The sequence below is a fragment of the Papaver somniferum genome, unplaced genomic scaffold (assembly GCF_003573695.1).
Source record: "Papaver somniferum cultivar HN1 unplaced genomic scaffold, ASM357369v1 unplaced-scaffold_21, whole genome shotgun sequence".
Classification (NCBI taxonomy): Eukaryota; Viridiplantae; Streptophyta; class Magnoliopsida; order Ranunculales; family Papaveraceae; genus Papaver; species Papaver somniferum.
The window spans coordinates 1,296,733-1,317,866 of record NW_020631041.1 but is presented as its reverse complement, the minus strand read 5'-3'; the positions used below and the strand labels follow the sequence as shown (position 1 = coordinate 1,317,866).

At 36.8% G+C, this 21,134-nt stretch overlaps 1 non-coding gene across 1 annotated transcript; it reads right to left on the bottom strand.

Annotated features, from left to right (window-relative positions):
- Window positions 1–513: 513 nt before the first annotated feature.
- On the bottom strand, window positions 514–585 carry TRNAG-UCC. Its single transcript has one exon. It is a non-coding gene; the product is annotated as a tRNA-Gly (tRNA).
- Window positions 586–21,134: the final 20,549 nt, after the last annotated feature.

The following is a 21,134-nucleotide window of genomic DNA, read 5'->3' as shown; positions in this document are numbered from 1 at the left end:
CCATAGAGCTGGAGTATCTCCCTGTTGAATCTCCAAACTGAAAATTTTCCCAGGTGATGGAATATCGTGATGGTCTCACACCACATAGCATATATTTTGGCCGAAGACCAGCTACGTAATATTCAACAGTCGCAGGATCCTCAACAATGAGTCTATAGCCTTGACATATTCGATCCTTTGTTTATCAAAACATGTGGATCTTCTTTAAGCCCGGCACAGGCTAACACAATGTGATAATCCAGGTTAACAGTCAATGGAATCTCTCCGTTGATGTTGCACAATCAGAATGTAGGAAAGGTGAACAGAATCTTGGAGTTCGACAGTATAATTAACAACGGTGTCAGTACCTCTTAACACTCAAAGCTGTGTTTGGATTCTGTACAGCTTCAAGGGAAGATGACAATCTGGTGTAAATTAAATGGTTGCTCTAACATCCTTGAAAAAATCAAACAACTTGAAACTTGCAAAAAGTTATTGGCAGCAAATGTCTGGAAATCTTTAAAAAAGTTTCATTGCGTCTGCCGGGAGTCGAACCCGGGTCTATTGCTTGGAAGGCAATTATCCTAACAGTTGGACTACAAACGCTTCCATGTCAATTTCAGCCATTCTCCGGCTTTCTTCTTTATATCAAAACTCTCGAGTCTCGTACATAACAAGGATCTGATAGTGATAGTACGATCTTCCAAGAGTCGCAATAAACAGGTTTCTCATTTTACATTGATTTCCGACATGAGTTCAGTTTAAGTAATCTGTTATCTCAGACCAATTTTCACATAAATATAAACACGTTACAAGAAAAATGAACATATTACATCATAGTTTAAGTTGTAGAATAGTTCTCTCTTTCAAAAAAAAAAAAAGAAAAAAAAAAGACGAAATGGGAAGTTAAAACTCTTTTCTTGTTTCCTCTGGGTAGTTGATACAGTCAAAAGAAAGAAAGAAAAAACAGGACATGGAATGTCGTCTCAAAGAGCATAATCATCTGAAACCTCTAATCATGACTGAGCAAATGCCAAGATATTCATGAGCAGATCAGGAACCTGGAGGGTGACAAGACTGTTGGGGAAACTGGCATCCCGAGCACAGCGGAACACCGGATCACAAAGAAAATTTTGTGATTTTAACTAAACAAGTTTATCATTCGTGCTACGCACGAGTTTATTTTTCACCAATGAATTTGTGGATCTATGTTTTTAAACTAATTTCATTAAAAATAAATTACATTATTAAAAATTTAATAAGCACAAAACCGTTAAAACTAATAGGACATTTATAAACTTATAAAAATCCAGCACAAATAAATTTTTTATTTAAGTCATACGCTTGCACTGCACTTTGTTGTCTTCGAAGCCGTATTTGTTCTGGCCTCAGTCTTCCTCCAAATTTTGGTACACCTTAAATTTTCAGAGCTTGTGTTTTTTTCTCCCGTATATTCTTATCTCTTTTGGTCCATCAAGTCATCATATGCCTTTACTTCATTAGTAAATTTATAATGTTTAGATTATAATCAAGTCATTGAGATTATTTAAACTCAACAAAGGATCGATTTATAAGATAGAAGCAAAAAGTGCACAAAATTAATCGCACAACGCTGAGATCGTTTAAAAACCAAATGTAGCGCCAATACTTTTTGAGAAGGAATAAATCTAAGACTAAGGGAAAGTCTATAAACATGCTCTTGTGTGTGTATGGTATAAAAATTAGGGGAAGGACTATAAAAAGCTTAAGCTACCATTAAACAATTAATGCTAAAACAAATTTGGATGATTCTTTTCTCGCAAAAAAGAAAAGAAATAAAAATACTTGGTTTTCTTATAATTTCTCATCAACTCGTGGTAATGATCTTATTTTGCATAGATGTGTACTTATACCCATATTCTGGTGATATATAGATATCACAAAGTCACATAACTGTGGACCCTGAAAATGTATATTGTTACAACGCTTCCTAGCTCGAATTGTGTAATCCTTCTGGCATGCGGTCCTTTTCTACAACTCGGAAACTGGCCATAAGTTCATATGATCTATTTGCATTGTCGTTTACTGGACATCTAAGTTTATGAGGAGGAACTAAATTTAAAAAGGTAAGGTGAAAAAAAGAGCCAAAACAAATACATATGAGGCAATCAGTAAAAAACTCATTGATTTGTTGTTTTCAGAGATTTGAAGAGACTTTTTCTTGAAAATAGGCGTGGTAGAAACTCTCCTCAAGAGTTGATTTTTTGGGAGACTTGGAAATTTGGGGACATTTTGGTTTTGCGAGTGAACCTTTTTTTCTTCTTCTTCTTTTGTAGTAACACACTTATAGACTACTTGTGCAGTAATAAAACTCCACATATATAAGGAATCAGTGGCGAGATAACATAGCAAATAAAATGTGGGACTGGTGGAATAAAGAGTATGAAAGTTTAGGCATAGTACAACAATGAGATTTATCTTGGCAATGGACACATGTTTCATTAGGTATTCTTGGTACTTTTATAACTATTGTAACGTGAATAATAAAAAAATCGTTAGACGTTTGGAATTAATCAGGGGATATTATACAAGTTTGTGTCTCTATAAATCACATAAACTTTCTACAAGTATTATTCTTTCATCTCTATAAGTCTCATTTTTTTGTCACTACAAGTCACAAAAACTCTCTAAAATACTCTCACAGAATCACTAAAAATCTCTAGATTCTCAGAGAATCTCCGGGAGACACTCAAATCTATGAAAGTCCGTAGAAATCTTGTTTGACCACCCCCTTAAGAAAGAAATCTAATTAAAAGTGAGTTTCCTAACATGAACTATAATCACTTTCCTAATATAAAGAAATATTTTAAGATTTCTTTTCTTGGAAGCAAACTTGGACTAATCCAAACTTGGACTAATCCAGAATCAAGATAAATGAGTATTTCTATGTTGGGCCCAAGGTGAAAACCCAACAACATTGAAGCTTACTTTGAATGATAGCGGAACATACGGTTGAATGATCCAAAATAAGTGAATATAACTGAAGGAGAAGGTGTAACATATCACATATGGTTGGATAATCCCAAATAGTATATGGTTAAATGATCATAGATAAGAGTTAAGTCTTGGTTTTTAATCAGTTGATGAAGAAATTCCCTTGGATTTATCTCTTGAATGCAAAGAGATGTGTAACATGATGGAGTACCGGACCAGGAACGAAGTAAAAGTTTTATTGTAAATAAGACCAAATTTATATCGTGGTCGTCGAAGTCAATCAGAATTTCTTAAAATAACATAATTAGTAATACTGTTGAAAGTTGAAATGTTCAGTCCTCGGGTGATTTTGGTTTTAACATTGTTGATTCTCCTCCATGTTGAAAACACAAAAAGAAAGAAACCTCTCTTCTGTTTCAGTTGTCGTTTCCATTAAAAGAATAAAAAATAAATATAAAAGGAATAAATGCATGATAATTTTGTTACAACAAGGAAAATGCAACATAAGGAATTTAGAGAGACTACTCTCAAGATATTGATGGTTAGAATATACTCTCTTGGAACAGCTATTAAAGATGATATATAATCTTGTTTGTACCGTGTACATGGGAGGCCCGCAAATCAAGCCCGGGAAGGTTAATACCAGGAGTTATGCATGGCGGGTTAATGCCAGGAGTTATGCATGAAAGATTAATGACAGGAGTTATGCATGAAAGATTAATGCAGGAGGCATGCAGGGCATGGCCAGGAGGCATGAAGGGAAAGTTAATACAATTTATTCCTACCTGACAATTAAGGGGAGACCTGATTTGCAATTGTATAAATAGAGGGAAATGTAATTCTGAGCGGGGAGGTAAGCTAACCGGGAGAAAACTGTTGTAATCCTGCATCAATAAAAATATTTCTCTGTTCCTCCGTGGATGTGGGAAACACTTGCCGAACCACGTTAAACCTTTGTCTTCTTATTTGTTTTAAATCGTTTTTTAGCCCAAATTCATCATTATCAACATTAAATCATCTTGTTTAGTGCCTAGAAGAAATTTTGGGTGCAAACAAATCTATTCACGAACTGAGACACGTGAATATAGACCCAACAGATGCACTCATGTTTTTTTATGGTTGTTTCATGGCAAAGAAATAACTTCAACAAAATATGCTTCAAAACTGCAAATGGCTTTGCAAAAAGCTGACTTTAGCAAAGAGGAACTTATCAAACTGTCTTGTTAGATTAAGTATATTGCTCAAGCAACAAACTTGTAGTTCACAGAGAGACTTAATTCTGAGCATTCTACACACCAAGCATTCATTATACAGTAGAACCTCTATATAAGAATACTCCATATAGGAATAACCTCAATATAAGAATAAAAGTCTCTGGTCCCGGTTTGGGCCAGTTATATTTAAGAATAAACTCCATATTGGAATAAGTCATATTATTTTCTGGTCCCGTCTTAAGGAACTTACCTCCATATAAGAATAATTCACAATAGTGTATAGATAATATAGGTCATTGTTTGTACCATGGATAAAATTGCTGCATATTGGGCCAGAATGTTACCTGGGCCTCTGTTCAGCTGTCATGCAAGCATGTTAACCAGTCAACCGACGGATCCCACCAAACTGCTCAGTATTGTATAAATTCAATAATGATCGGTCAATGGTCAAAGTCAATGGTAAAATTCAACCGTCAGTTAACTGTCGAAGTCAGGTTGCAAGTCGCACCTCTAGCCAATTTTCAGTCTTGTTGCCAGCAGTGCTGTTAACCAATTCCGAGCCAAGTACTCTGCCGCACTGCCATCCAGTTTCTAGCCATGTTGCCAGATGTGCTGTCAGCCAGTCTCTACCCATGCTGCCAGCCAACATCCATCTATAATGCCATCCATTATGCATGTCATCCAGTCAGTCCATCATGCAGAATTAACACACTGAGACATGGATGGAGGTTACATGCAGAATTTATTCAAGGAGGCATGCAAGGGCAGTTTCATGGGGATTAATGCCAGGAGGCATGTAGAAGCCATGCAGTGCAGAATTAATACAACATGCATGCAGGGGAACTTAATACAATTTATGACCAGGAGGCATGCAGGGCATGGCCAGCAGACATGCAGGGAAATTTAATTCAATTTATGCTACTTCGCAATTAAGGGAGGAGAGAATTCGCAACTGTATATAAAATGGGAATTGTAACCCTGAGAAGGGAGGGAGTAGCGAATAGGAAAAGAAACCCACTGTAATTCTAAATATCAATAAAATAACACTCCCTAAGGGGATTCGTCCGTGGATGTAGGCAAACCATGCCGAACCACGTTAAACTCGTGTTAAACTCGTGTCTCTCATCTTTATGCCATTTTATGTTTTTAACCCTGTTTTCATCAATGATACCAAAATCATTGTGTTTAGTTCCCGGAAATATTTCTGGGTGCAAACATTGGCGCCGACTAAGGGGATTACGAGAAAAATGATCGTGTTTTCCCGTTGAGAAAAGTAGTTATGAAAGCTTCAAAATCAGATTCGTGAGAAAGCAGTTTGGATGCCGTCAAAAATCATTACTGCAATCCAGCTGATCGCAGCTGCTGCAGACCATATAATTGCAGTTACTGCAGTCCAATTGATCGCAACTGCTGCAATCCAGATTCGCGGTTCGAGATTTGCAGAAACTATTACCTTTGGAAACCACTAAAACTGCATCATTACAAAGACCGACGAAACCGCTCCCAGGACATTCAGTCCACGATAAAAGATGGCGTAAAAATATCATCAAAGTTGTTTCAGTATATTCGATCCGCAACATGATTGGGTACAGTTTTGATTTCAATCGCTTCAGTCTAGATGATCGCAGCTGTTGCAGTCCAGTTGATCGCAACCGATGCAGTCCAGCTTCACAGTCGGAAGCCACCAAAATTGACTCACTGCAAAGATCGCTAAAACTGTTGGCAGGATGTTCGATCCACAACATGTTCAAGTCCAAGTTTGTCTAGTTACCCGCATCTCTATGCGCTTGCAAACCCTAGGGAAAACTTCCAGAAAAGTATCACAGAAGTTTCCTGAAAGGGGCCACAAAAACTTCTCAAATAACCGTTACAGAAACTGTTGCAGAGAGTCCATGGGAAACGGCCAAAGTGCCCAATGAACCGTTGCTAAAAGTTCAAGGAGGATATTGTTGCAGACGAGAAAAGATAACAGTTCATAAAATTGTTGCAAAATGTTCGAAGAAAAGATGAGTCGAAAACTGTTGCAAGAAGTTCGAAAGGAAAGACCACGATCCCAGAAAGGTGTTGCGAAAAGTTTCAACAGGAAAAAAAGAACGTCCGGCGGCAATGGCCGGCGACTGATACCGGCGGAGATTCCCGGCAGCTACGGCCGGCGGCAAAACCCGACGACCAATCATGTTCTCCCTCTTCAGCATTTCCGTTCACCCATGTTAGCAGTTCACTCACCCACGTTAATCTCATATCACCCACGTTTTGGGGTTTCGTTCACCCAGTCAGAACTCGTAGACCCACTTTATAAGTGATCCTATGCTTCGCGACATAGTTTACTTTCGTAGCCCTCAGATTCATACGCCCCACTCAGTTTTACTTCAGGATATTTCTGCCGCACTTCATGGGCTTAGCCAACTACACTTATTCTTGGGATTGGAGGAAAATTTTGCACCTTTGATATCTCTTTCATATGACGTCCAAATTTGATGAATTTCGGCTCGTTGTGATTGTATTTCAATATTCTACATCATGAAGGTAAAATTTCTACAATTGAAGGAGAATATTTTTGGAGGAACTACATCATCAACATTTTTGGAGCAAGGTGCTCATCGAACAAAGCTATTAGAAAATGGATCACGTCATCAACATGTTAATACCACATCGTCAACCGGGTACCACGTCAGCTAACTTATTTCCGTACAAGTTTCCACATTAGCAACTTGCCGCCATGTCAGTAGAAGTTGCACCACTCCTGCCCCGACAACAATCTATTCGACCTGACTTACTCCACATGCAATTTTGTTTGTTCGATAACTTCTTTATCGTACGTCCGAATTGAGCTATTTTCGGTTCGTTGCGATCGCATGTCAATTTCCAAAAACATGAGGGTGCAATTCCAACGTTTAAAGAAAAAATATTTTTTGAGATTGGAGCGGTGACATCGAAGAGGGGCGCATTTTAATCACCATATGAAGCCATAACGAAATCCTCAAAGATTGATGATGTGTCGATTTAAGTCCACAACATGAAAATTTCATGCTTGTTGCGTAGATTTTCAAACCTCAAGACATTTATGTTCGGTGATGATCAAGACTTTTAAGTCCAGTTGATCGAGCTTTTGTAGTCCAGTTCCTCGGCAAATACTGCAGTCCAGGACTGCGCTAAGTTGTTTAATATGAATTGTTGCATTGCTAACAAAAAAGTTGTTGAATTCACGGGAAACTAAGCAGGGGCGAACCTATCCCTGGGCTAAAAAGGGTTTTAGCCCGGGTAGCCTTCCCAGTCCACAAGCCAAAGAAAAAAATATTACTCGACCAAGGCTTCCAGCCCGGACCTTAAAAGGAAACTTATCCTTCCTGAGTCCGTCCCTGAAATTAAGATTAGATGTGAAACCAAAAGAGCCACTAGTGGAGTATCATGTTTGGGTGTGACCCCCCTATTACCTTTACCCATTTTTTTTTTCCAGTTGGTTTATCATTTCGGTTGTCCATTTCTACTCATCGTGGCAAACCAATGCCGGTTAATTGTGGCAAACCAAAAACATCACATATTCTATTTGTAATTCCGTGTATTCTGTCCATAATGGCTGCCTTTATATCTTGCATATTCTTTGCTACCTTACCACGAGTGCGAATTCGTGCACACTCCTTAACGAGTGTATATTTCGCATTTCAATATTTACCCTTGATTTAATTTAGGGAGTTATGTAATGAGGGTCGCGATTCAAAACATGGAGGGTAATAGGGTCATCAGTTAAATAATCAACCAATCAGAATATATACTCGTTAGAGGAGTGTGGACAGATTTGGACTCGTGCACGTTGCAACGATTTCGCACTTGTACCTCAATGACACCAATGCAAGTGGGAGCTATACTCCGCATCCATGCCTACTGTCCAACTCCGGACTAACAAGTTACAACAACATGCACTCCATATTCATTACAATAGCCAAAAAGTGCGACTTCGCCCTCGAGTTGTTTGATATGCTTGTCAAATCAATAGTAGTACATGGAGTGGAACTGCTGTTTTTTTCTGCAGACATCAAGAAAACTAGCATATATATACGTCAGTAATCCTAGAATATCACTTACTAATACGGCAAAACTACTAGTTTAGGTCGATGATATTCATTCATATATGAGATTTAGGCACATATATGAATTGGTAGAGATGCATCTAACAATATATGTTTACATAAGATTAAGCTCTCTCGCTCTTCCATATTCTTCAAAGAGCTGACCTTCGTGATCAAAGCAATGAAAAATCTTTTGTGTCCTGTTTTTTTTTTCTTTTTTTGTTTGGCATCTACCACCGAGATTGAACCGGAAGAAGCATGAACAAAGAAAAAAAAATTGGCAAAAAAATTTATTGGCTTCGCCCAGGTTTGAACTGGGAACGGGAAGAAGAAGCATGAACAAAGAAAAAAAAAATTGGTAAAAAAATTTATTGGCTTGGCCCAGGTTAGAACTGGAGACATTCAATGTGTTAGACTGATGTGATAACCAACTACAACACGAAACCATTTTGGTGCCCAACATGCATACCAATACCAATTTAAGATATCTTAATATAGTCTATGAGTATGCGCTTCTCTTAGGTTTATTAGGCCACGACGAATGTTTTCGTCCACAAGGCCCGTTTTGGACCGATTATTCACAAAAAAAGTTATTGGTCATTGTTGATTTTTCTCTGGTGAGCATGGTTCCGATCGGTCCGGTTTACGCCTCATCTCCAACTAAATCAATATATGAAGGATTCAATTTTGACATCTGCATCCGATCCAATAATTGACGGTTAGATGCAAACGATCCAATGGATTTCTTATATAACTAATATTCAAAATCTATAGGACAAAATTAATAAAAATGCCTTAAGATATCATTAACATTACCTTGATTTTTAATATTAACTTAATAAGTACTAATATTTCCTTTACTCACCTACCAATCTGAATCCGTCGGAACCTGATGAAACCGTGGGTAATCGAACACGCCCGTAGCATCTTGTAATATGGTTATAAATCAAAAAACTTGATACATCTGGTTTGATATATGGGTTTGATGTTAAAACCGACTGAACCCGCTCGAAGTAAACCGATTGTTACATCTATTGATGAAAATTAATCCCAAAACTCCATTTTTTGATACCTTAGAGCAGTTTCTATGGAATGAACAAACTCAAAGTTTGTTCATTTTGCTTCCACTATGGACTCAACAAACATGAAAAGTGGATGTTCAAACCAACAAATTTGTACATTTGTTCATTGAGTTGGAAAATGTAGCGCGCGCTTGATGAAAGGCCGGGCGATCGTGTTACAAACGCGGGCGAGCATTGTACAAACGCGGGAGGTCAAAGAACCATCGCAAGCGAGCATTGTACAAACGCCCAAGTACAATTCCCGATTGTTTAATACTTTTTTAACCTATTTTGTCTCACTTTTTTCTATTATATCTCACTTCATCCTATTTTATCTCACCTAAATATTATATTTTATCTTTATCCTACAAACTATTTTATATTAAAAAGAAATAATAGTGCAGCCCTGGAAAACCAGATTTGTTGATTTTTCTCTAGTTTACCATAGTGGAAAACACAGTTTGTTCATCCACGTGGCTCAACAAAAAAAAATTGTTCATTGCCATAGGAATAGCCCTTAGAGCATCTCCAAAAGTGGGTGCTACTAATCCTATGTGGAGTTTTTATTTAGATCCTTATTTGTGGGGTTATACATACTTAACAAAAAGAATAGTGCTTTTCTCATGAACCATCTCCAGTAGTGTCGGGTGTTAGTTTAAGGATTTGTTTTTTTGGATAAAGATAAATATGATTACTTTTTTCCTATTGGTTTAGAAAAATTTGTTTAATAGTAATAATTAAAAAAATAGTCAAAAAAATGACATGGAGGTCATTCTCAAGGTCTAAATAAGACTTTCCCTAAGACCTTCATATTTATTTTGACACCCTTCCTACTTTATAGGACCCACTGTTGGAGATGGAATTAATCTAAATGAGGGTCTAAAATCCTATGTGTCAAGAAAAAATAAAACTCTCACCCTCTGTTGGAGATGCTCTTAGAAACTAAAATACCTAGTTTCTTCTTATATCCCAGTCACTCTCTCCTCTCGAGTTTTTCTTCTTCGTTGCTAGTTCTTTAGCTTCTCTCAAAGTCTCATGTGATCTGAATCTCACTCTTTAGTCTCATCGGTTCTTCTTTTTTGATTCAACAACTACTCATCAATAATTATTTCTTCGTCAACAGTCCAACACCAATATAAAATAATAGACATGGGAAAATCTTCATCTTCAACTGTGAACTAGCTAGGTTTGTATAATTTGGGGTTTTGATTTTTTTTTTTCTCATTTAAGATCAAGAATATATATGAATCATACAAAATATAAAGGGTTAACCCATTATTTAACCCAAAACTGAGCGATCTGAATCGGGGAAGTTTAAAAACAACCTCAAAATTGGTCGGGCAGAGTTGGTTTTAAATTATAAAACCGAGGTACTAACAGGTCAGTTGATGATTTATCTAAAACCCGAATCGACTGACCCATGTGCAGTTCTAATTTAATTTGATAATAATATTTCTAATTATAGATAATTTAATAATGTCAGGAAATTTGTATATTAATACTTCGACTAAGCAAATATACATATTATTGAACAAGATAAACATATAAAAAAGAATAACTATTAACTGAGCTGATATGGATGTCCAACAAATTTTTATCTCTGCATCAGCATCAAATCCATTAATCTACGAACTAGACACATACCTGCAAAAAAAAAACGGACTGAATCCACGGATTCGAACCCAAATTCTCAAGCTTACTTTTTTTTTTATCACAGTGTAAAACTTAAGTCACAAGGGAATTATACGTTACGAACATATTATGATTTTGGGTGGTCACAAGGTAATTTGGAATTTAGATGAAATTTTGGGGGACGAATCATGTTTTAAGACACACGCTGTAGAATTTGGATGTCATAGAAAGTATTAGGCTCCAAGTTAATATGGCGTTGCCTAGCTAATTCTCAGTGACGAAGCCATGTTTGTACTAGTGGGATAGTCTCCCTGGTTTTTTTTGGAAAATATATAAAACAGGTAAAATTGAGGTTTTGTTATCGTCGGTAATCATTTTAAAACATCTGCAGAAAGAATATAAACATAATTATCAAATGATATATATCTTTCTCAAATTACACATACGTAATGAATGTCAAACATGATTTTGAAAAAATTAATAATCTTAGATTTTGATGATTAGGATAATTACCTTTTTATGGGAACTTCTAAAACCAGAGGATGGAGTAGAGGATGTTTGAATAACTTCCCTAACACAGTTTCGTTTGGAGAACATTTTATTTTAACAAGATTTTCTTTTTATTTTAAACAAAACTAGTCATAAAAACCCAAGGTGACCAAACTTGTGGTACAAAAACCACATTCAAATGTTGGGGACCGTTAAAACTCCATCTTAAACAAAATTGATACAAAAACCCTAAACTTTTAAAAATTGATACAAAAATCGCAAATTTCAAAATTGGTTTCATCAAATTTTATGATGAAACCCCATTTTGGTTTCATCAAATTCTTTAAGGTTTTTATGTTACTTTTGTTTTGATGGAGTTTTTGTGTTACTTTTATTTTGATGGGTTTTTTATGAATGAATAGTGATACCTTTGGGATTATAAATCACGGACCGTTGTTTAAAACACTGAAAATATTTTGTAGCTTAAAATATAAGAATTCTCCAAAGTCTATGCTCTGAAAAGGAAGAAAAGCAACCTCTCATACGGCCATGGGCCCATAAACAAACCCTACCCACGGGCGCTCGACTTAAAATTGCCTAACCAACCTGATTCGTTTTTCATTGAACTATAATTTTGGGCATACTGAAATCTTATTAGACATACTGAATAAAGACAAAAAGGATGTGAAATAACAAAATCAGAAATCCCCTTAACCAAATCTGTTTTTAATGGCAAATCTACCCTTTACATATTAGTGTTAGTAATCTGGATTAGTGATTAAAATTTTTGTTTAGTGATTAAGATAATTTTCAGAATTACAAAGGTTTGTTTAGATGAAAAAATTTGAGGAAAAAAAAATCAAAGTTTTTATTGAGAAGGAGAAAGCGAGAAAAATTTTCTTCTTGATTCAATGGAGGATGAGGAGGGTCATTCTTCATCTAAAAAACCTAGGAAAATACATATCAACTACAAGAATGATCCAGAAATGGCTGATTTCTTAGATTGTGAGAATGATTTTACACAGACTCAAACTCAAGATGATGATTTTTGTGAGCCAAATCCATATGATGAATACATAGATGAGGAACCCAATGCTTCTAACACACATGTAAACTTCTATTTTATGTTTAATCTCACTTTTGTAGCTTGAAATCATCAAAAAATTGTATTTTTCATCATGGTTCGGCGAACCAGGACTATGTTCGGCTTAAAAATATAAGTCGAACCAACTAAATTGATTAAACACTTCGGCTAGATGAATTTGTTAAAGTTATACGCCGAACCTTCATTTTCCAACTTCCAACCTATTTGCAAGATCCTAGTTCGGCTTATATTAAAGTCTAATAACAAGCCGAACTTATTCCTGAGAGTTAGGTTTGGTTCTCACTCTAAATATCGTATCAGCCAAACTATATATTTTTCCAAGTTCGACTCATATTCAAAAAATCACATCAGCCGAACATGATACAGATTTTCCATGAAACACTTAAATTCATACACATTTAGGGTTAGGATTTTTATTACATATGTTTTCTATTGTGCAGCCTTTTCATAGGATGAACCAAACAAAAAAAATGGAAATTACTAAAAGTGTTAAGAAAGTGAAGTCTAATGATGGAAAATACCAAGGTACATATTAAACTCATTAAAATCAATTAGATCTTATCTTCAACTTCAAGAGAATGAAAATACAAACACAATGCAAAAAGAATGAGGTCATTCCGACATCGGACGAAAAAGTTATGGCCAAAACAAGATCGCAAAACTTGAGTGTGCAAAGAGAAGGTATGCTGATAACTCAACAACACGAGATAGCCGAACCTAGAGCCTGCAAATCAATATTTTTCGAAGTGTTTACAGAGAGAGGTTCGGCTTGAAAGTGATCTAATCGAGTCAGCCGAACCTGACAACCACCTGGGGTAAATTTCACTTCTCAGGTTCGACCAGGAAGTTTGCAAGGTATTAGCCGAACCTGACACTGTTCTGGGACGTATTCAATACACATTTTGGGGTTCGGCTAAAAATTGACATTTACGGTTTAGCCGAACTGTTCATAGACACTTTTATGGTGAAATTTCAAGAACAGTTCGGCTCAAAACTCAACTCAATTATCAGCCGAACCCGCTACTGTAACCGTCAAAAACCCTAAGGCCGTGTTTGGGAGCTTTGACTACATAAAGCTTATCTAGGGAATTTTTTTCTCTAACTTGAGCAGGATTATCTCAAGATTTATTAATAAAGATGATGCTTGTCTTTCCGTTATATCCATCACGGGTTTATCATGTATTATGTTTGTCTCTCCATATTTTAAATCTGTATTTTTATAAAATAATTATGTATTATGGATAAAATTGTCGGAGAAAAAAATAAAAACATAACAATAAAGTTAAAAAAAATTGAAAATATTTTGATTAATTAAAATAACTACCTCTATAACCGTCTAATCCAGGCAAGGATATTGGTATCCTGGATATTTTGGAGAATAGCATAACCTTGCTTTTTTAGCTTCCTAAAATCAAGGAAGATTTAGTTGTTCATATCCTAGACTAGAATAGAACAAGACAAACATAATTTAAATGTATTTTCTTGATAACCCAACCTAGGATAGGCATTTCCAAGCGGCCAAACACGACCTAAGTTTTTAGGAATTTAACCCATTCAATCCATAAAAAACAACAAATAAAAGATTGGGTTTGTAGGGAATACCTTCTTATCCTCATTTCAGTATTTGGAGCTTCAAATGGTTGAATTTCCGATTCAACTTCCGGTTCAATTATAGTTTTTACACCTTCATCTTCAATTGGTTCTTCTTCTTTAATTCATGGATTGGAAGAGGATTTAGAACACCTGACGTTTGCTTTTTTCTTTGTACGATCCTTTATATAGTTCAATTTAACCGATGATCGAATTTTCACGAATCCATAATTAATTACAGTGATGAAAAAAAATCTGAGAGAAAAGGAAAGTGGTTTAGCTGGAGGAAGAAGAAGAGATGTTTAGGATAGTTTATTTTTTGATTTTCGGTTCAAGGGTATATAGATAATTGAACTACCCAATAAACACCTCTTATAAGGTCACCTAGGATGGGAAAACTATTTTGTATGCCTTGAAAGTTTTTGGTATATGCCTAAAATCATAGTTCTTTTCATTTTGGCACCCGGCCTCCTCCTCCCAGAGCCCTTATTGAAGTGCTTTTCCTCGAAAAACCAAAACCCCCTGAAACCACCAGAGATAGATCAAGTAGATGAAAATCTGCTAATCAAGTCAGAAAATTATCACTTAATGTACTACGCAAGTAAATGGGCAAAGGACACCGGTGGCGACGAGTCGGTTTCCAGTTTTGTATGACTCGGAGCCACAACATTTAATGTTGTTGTTCACCCTTACGAGAATTTTCCTGAGTTTGCAAATCAAATTGTACAAGCTATTCTTGATTTTTCTCTCCGAAGAGTTGTTCTTTACATTCTAGAAATGAAAAGACGGGTTTGTTACATGGGAGAAAGACTGTTGTACCAGTTATGTCGGATGTTGTTAATCTCTGAGTATGATTCATAATTTGATCTTAAGTTTCTCACTTGCAGGTAACATTAAGTATTTGGAATCATGGTGTTGAAGAAAACCCAGAAGAAGAAACCTAAAAGAGGTGGTAATGATGATAAGATAAGTAAACTACCTGATGCTCTAATTCATCACATTTACTCTTTCCTCCCAACCAAATGTGTTCTATCTACATGCATCTTATCTAAAAGATGGAATCATTTATCAAACTCTGGTCCCATTCTTGATTTTGACGAATAGCGAGCCGATTTTGGAGAAAACCTTGCCTTGGCAGCCCAAAAATTCATGAATTTTCTGGACATAGTGTTGTTTGTTCATGAGAAACCAAAAATACAGAAATTCATTCTTACTGTTAGTGAATCGTTTGATGAAATCCGAGTAAACAGATGGTTCAGAACTGTTATAAAGCGTAAAGTTGAAGAGCTTACTGTTCTGACCATGACATCTGAAGAACCCTTTATTTTTCCTTTATCATTTTTTACATGCGATTCGTTGGTAGTGTTGGACTTGATATACTATGGCATTTTCAATCTCCCGAACACTATTTCTTTTCCAAGGATCAAGATACTACGGCTCACAAATATAGACTTTGTGAATGAACACTTGACTGGGGAACTCTTTTCCAACTGTCCTATCCCTAAGGAGTTAAGCTTTTTTGGCTGTTACTTTGGAAACTTTAAAATTTTATGTATTATGTCTCTTACACTGAAGCACTTGTCCATTTTAGATTGTCGTCTGCTTCATCAGACATTAAAGGTTTTCGCTCCAAATCTGCTGACCATTAAGTATGCTGCAAAGTTACCGGCAGACTTTGTTCTCAGTAGTTTCCTGTCACTAGTTGAGGCAGATATTGAAATTTTTAACCGGGATCGGGCGAAAATATATGCTCCTTTAATCAAACTTTATCAGAAGCTTTCTAATGTAAAGCTCCTTAAAACGTCTGGTTCCTCCTTTCGGGTATGCTGGTGGTTAATTACTTTTGAATTTTGTTCTTGTTTAGTTGATTATGTTTTGCAAGTGTAACCACATGGCATCACTAGTAACTGTAGTATCTGATTATTTCTTTTTTCCATGTGGTTTGTTGACTCATACATGCTGGTTTAACTTTTTCCTCTTAATGATAGGGTCTCGCTGCAGCAAATATCCTCTTAGCCGATTTGTCTACATTTTGTAATTTGGTTCGCTTGGAAGTTCGTTCAGCATTTTGGGGCATATGGGTCCACATGCGAGTTTTGTTTCGTGTATGAAGATATTTCTGTGGTTTCTCCAACTCTCGCCTAATCTAGAGTCGATTCACTTCACTGAGGCAAGTCACCCGCCTCTGTAATTTATATCGACTTTAACTGAGAACCATTTTCTTTGCTCGCAAGTATTCTCTCATTGATCAAAATTGGTGTTCCACTTACGATTTTGGATTGTAGGGTGTCAACAGCGACGACCTACAAGATTATGATTGGAGAGTAATTTCATTGCCCCAGAACTCTCTGCCAAATCTCAAGGTAGTTGTAATACGAGATTTTGTGGGGCGCAAAGTGGAGCTGGACGTGGTAAAATTCTTCTTGGCCAATGCTGGAGTTCTTCAGACAGTGACTATCACGACTCATGAATGTTTATCGAAAGACTATAAAAAGCAAACGCAGATTACATCTGAATTACTTAAGTTTCCAAGATATCAGTAAGTGCATACTCTCTTTGTATTATTCTTGTTTTCTGAATATTTTTATAATGAAAATTTGTTGTTTGGTCCTAAGCCCATTAAGTTAGTTATAGTAGGGTCCAACCGGGTTTTAGACTTATCATTAGGTCCATAGTTATTTGAAACAAGCAAAATGACTGGTTTACCCTAGAACTACACACGTGTGAAATCAACCACCTTTTTGCGGTTTTTCTTTCCCGTACAACCACCTTCTTGGGGTTTTTAGACATCACATTCAGAGATTTTCAAAGAGAAAAAATTTTCTCTTCACACAGAGAATAGAAACCCAAAATTCATTTAGAGAATAGTTTCCCTACAAGAAAATTCATTCAGAGAATAGTTTGCAAACAACGATTCTGATTCACAAGAATAGAGAAAAACCCTAAAACCTATATTCTCTTCCGATAATGGTTAAAACAAGAAAAATCACAAGAACAATCCAAGAAGAAGAAACAATAATGGATGATAGCACTGCTCCTAGAACATCAGAAGACGATTCAAGAATTTCAAGACGAAAATCAAAGGGGAAAAAGAGTAAAAAGCTTGAAACACCGAAATCGAAGAAAAAAACTTCAAAAAGTTCATCGGACGATGAATATATAGATGTACTAAAAAGAAAACGAAGAAAACCGAGTAACAACGCACCAATTCAGAAAAAAGGTACTATTTCTAACACTTTCAGTATATTTTTTGTTTCTGGGACATAGATCCACCAGTACATATTAGAAGTACTGATTAAAAATTTATGAAAACCTATCAGAGTTTACATGCAACTTCTACTTTGTGTTTCTAGCACTTAGAATTGGCAGTACATAACAATAAAACTTTAGAATAAGAATCAAAAGTGATATGCTGGTAGGCTTCTAAAAGGTCCTAAAAATTATCCCCGGCCAAAAACTTGGTGGGCCCGGAGATATGTATAAAATTAAGCGCAATAAAAACGGGGGCCTACAGTAATACCGCAAGTGCACGGTCGTCGGTTGTAGCTCGTGCAAGTACGGGTCGATCCACAGAGATCGGGTGTGTTTGGAGTGTTCTAGCTATTTTGGGTTCTAGTTGCTATTGGGCTATGAAGCCTTTTGGCTTAAATTGGGCTTTGAGTACTAATGGGTTTGAATGCCCTTTGAATGAATTGGGCTCTGTAATGTGAACTGATGCTTTGGGCTCAGAGTTTTTGAACTAACAGTTATAATGGACTGGGCTTGACCTTTTGTCCTAGCAGTGAACTAGGCTTTGCCTTGAACTTAGGCTTGGGCTCAGTGTAGTGAACTGAGCTTGGGATTAAACCTGGGCTTTTGGTCTTTTGGGCCTTGGGCTAACAGTGACTGTGAATTGAGAATTGGGCTCTAGCTTTTCACCTGGGCTTTGATTAAGTCCACAGTGGGCTTTTGTAATTAATCTGGGCTTCAGCAGTAACAGAAGCAATGCACAGCAGGTAGTAGCAGCAGCAGGAGCAAGAGCTGCACAGCAGCTGCACAAGCAGTGCAAGCAGTAGCAGCAGGGGAAGAACTGGCAGCAGCACAAGTGCTGCACAGCAGGGGAAGAAACAATGCAATGCAGCAGTGCAATGCAGCAGGGCAAGTGCAAAAGAGACAGCTGCAGGGCAAAAGCAACAGCAACAGCAGCTGCAGCAGCAGTGTAGCAGACAGCTGCAAGGGAAGTGCAAGAGAAACAACAGCAGCAGTAGCACATGCAAGGAAGAAAATGCACAGCAGGAGAAAATAGCAAACAAAAGCAACACAAAGCAATGCAATAAAGAACAAAGCAAGTGAACCAAGGCCTAAGGCCAAGGGCAAGGATGATAGTGAAACTAAAAGAGCAAGGCTAAGGCAAGAATACAGGCAAACAAAAAGAATGGGAAGAGAATTAGCTTGCTATGAGCACTAATTTCTCCCAATGCTCAATCAACACAATGCACCTAAGCATACAAATGGAATGGCAAGATAATCAGCTTGCTATGAGCACTGATTTCTTCCATTACTCAATCAGTTCAATGCTTCAAAGGTAACTAGCCTAGCATTCCATCAAACTAACAGTGAATTACACATAACAGTAAACATTACATGGCACTAACAGGACATTAACAATGACTCTAACACATAAACAAGAACAACACATGTTAACAGGACACATGTAACAGGAATTGATTGGAAGTTAAAACATGAAATTAAAACAAGCACATTAACAGGAACTTAAACAGGATATGAAAAGTAAAACAACTGAAATTGAAATTGCAAGTGGAACATGAACATCAAACAAAGCAGCAAATTGAACTAAAAAACAACATTAACAGAACATGAACTGAAATTGAAAAGTGAACTGAAATTAACAGAACTTGAAAGTTCTGGACACTGGCTAGTCCAGCATGTCTTTAACACAACCCAACAATACATATTTATACCCACAGACCCAATTTCCCAAAACTACAAAATTAGGGTTCTTCCCCAAAAATCAGTTGAATTAGGGTTACCTAATTTTTTTGAAATTGATCCTTGAAATCGTCGACCCATGCTTTGTAATTGCTCCCTGACCTCTTCTCATGCGCCAATTGCAACTCTAGGTTACCTAATTCATCAGTTTTTCACGCCTAGGGATTCAGGCAAAGAAGCGTGAAAAAGTGAGAAAATAGGGAACTAGAGGGCTAGGGGGGAGATGGGTTTTGATTACAAGTAGCCATGATGGCTTTTGGAAGAGGCGTGGTGGTGGTTGAGGCAGAGGCAGGCGGAGTTGGTGGCGGACATGGTTTTTGCAGAGAGAATGGGGAAGAAGATGGGGTGAGCTCGATTAGGTTTTGGCTAGAGGTTGTTTGGTTTGTGGGATATAAACTTAGGTTGTTTGAGTGTGAAGCGAGCTCATCAGATTTCGATGTCTTGCGATGCTTAGCCGTGGGGTGTGGAGATGAAGATTGATCTAACGGATAAAAGTGAAGATGCTGGCAGCGACCGTTGGATGCAGATATACAACGAAACTAACGGCGCCAGATGGAGTTAGGTGTTGTAGTGTTAAGCGGAAATATCGAGTTTGATGATCTGGCAAAGAAGCGACCGTAGGATTCAACTGCAATCTAATCTGATGGCTTGGAATTTAGGCACTATGGTGTTTGATAGGATCTTCAGATTTTGATGCGCGATGAAGGAGCGACCATCGGATGATGAGATGGATCCAATCCGACGGCTGAAGATGGAGGCGGTTTTGGTTATAGAAAATGGGTTTGGGTAAGGGTTTTGGGCCTTGGGTATGCCAAGCCCATATCTTCTTTAAGAGCAATTCTTCCTTCTTGAGCCCATATCTAGTCTTTTGGGCTTACGCTCCATTCTTTGCGGCTTCCTTGCGTAATTTCTTCCGGCTTTTCACTACTTCTCTGCTCTTTTTGCTCCGCAAGTCATCCAGACTTTATTTATTACCTAAAAATGCAAAATTAATTAATAAAAATATTTATTCTTGAAAACAATGAAAATACAGAATATGGGATAAAATGTAGAATTAATGCACAAAAGATGAGTTAAATGCCAACAAAAAGGGATAAATATATACAATATTTGGCACTCATCAAATACCCCCAAACCTGAATTTTACTTGTCCTCAAGTAAAACAAAACTAAGGAAATCCTAACTATACCACTGTCGCTGGTCTCTCGAATGCATTTAGCGTATGCACTAAGCCTTTTAAACCACTAAGTGTCCCTAGTGGACGAGTTGAAGTCTCGTGAAGGTTTGCTTAGAACGTACCTACAAAGTTCTAGGTCAAAATATAAGCTCAGATTCCATCAAATGTGACATGTGCAAAATAGTTAAGCTCACAGCAAAATGGAGATGTCAATCTAGCTATCAAAGGCACAATCCTAGCACTGATAACAAATAAAGACATGTGATAAGAGTGTAAAGTGTATCTACACATGTGTAAAGAAAGATCTGAAGTTATGACTACTAATCACCAAGAGATAGTTTCTCAGGCTAAGAACTGAGGTCGAAATCTAGCTAGCTGTCCGGACTTTACGAGAATTGTGAATGAGTTGGAGGTATTTCACAATTACTCGCGTTGTACATCAATGGCATACACCCTCCTTGCTTATTACAAAGAAACAACAAAATGACTATTTACATGACTCTTATTTACATTGACTATTCTCTTTTTATTTTTGGAACAAGAGATGATGGAATTGATAAATACTTGATTTTTTTGTATTTTTCTGATTTTTCTGATTTTTTTTTTTTTTTTTTTTGAATAAGGAAACACTTTTGATACATAACAAGAAGAAACAAAAAATTACATGACACTTTGCAAGAGGTAGCCCTTTTTGATGCACCCAGTTAAATTCGATGGTTGTTTTTCTTAATGTAACCTCCACCTTCTATCCCAACCAACCAAAGAACAAGCTAGTCAAGTTTCGTTCAGTATTCTAAAGTGATTGGTAATCGTAACTTCCTATCAAACACCTTGAAGATCGAGGCCATACATGTATTG